Below are 337 nucleotides of genomic sequence, written 5' to 3'. Positions count from 1 at the left end.
TTATACATGATATAACTGACCTACACCAGGAACAAAACGTTTCTTGCCAACTGGATGACAATGCAAAAAAGTAGCTTGTCGGTAGAGGTCGGTCCAAATGTACCTCAGAGCAGTTTTTTTTTCTCTCTCAGAGGTAGTTTGTCTGGTTGCTAGCACGAACATGTACTGGCAAAGAGTAGGAGCCACAAGTACTTATCATTCACCGGGGAATACATACACTCTCTTATGCATAGTGTGTATTCAGAGGGCAAAAGAACGCGTGAATGAACTCCGAAGACCATGAAATACTGCAGGCTCTTAAGTACTCGGCGTTTTACTCTTAAACCGTATGCTCTCT

The sequence above is a fragment of the Penaeus monodon genome, chromosome 27, assembly GCF_015228065.2.
Source record: "Penaeus monodon isolate SGIC_2016 chromosome 27, NSTDA_Pmon_1, whole genome shotgun sequence".
In the NCBI taxonomy this organism is placed as follows: Eukaryota; Metazoa; Arthropoda; class Malacostraca; order Decapoda; family Penaeidae; genus Penaeus; species Penaeus monodon.
Note: the sequence above shows the minus strand (reverse complement) of the source record.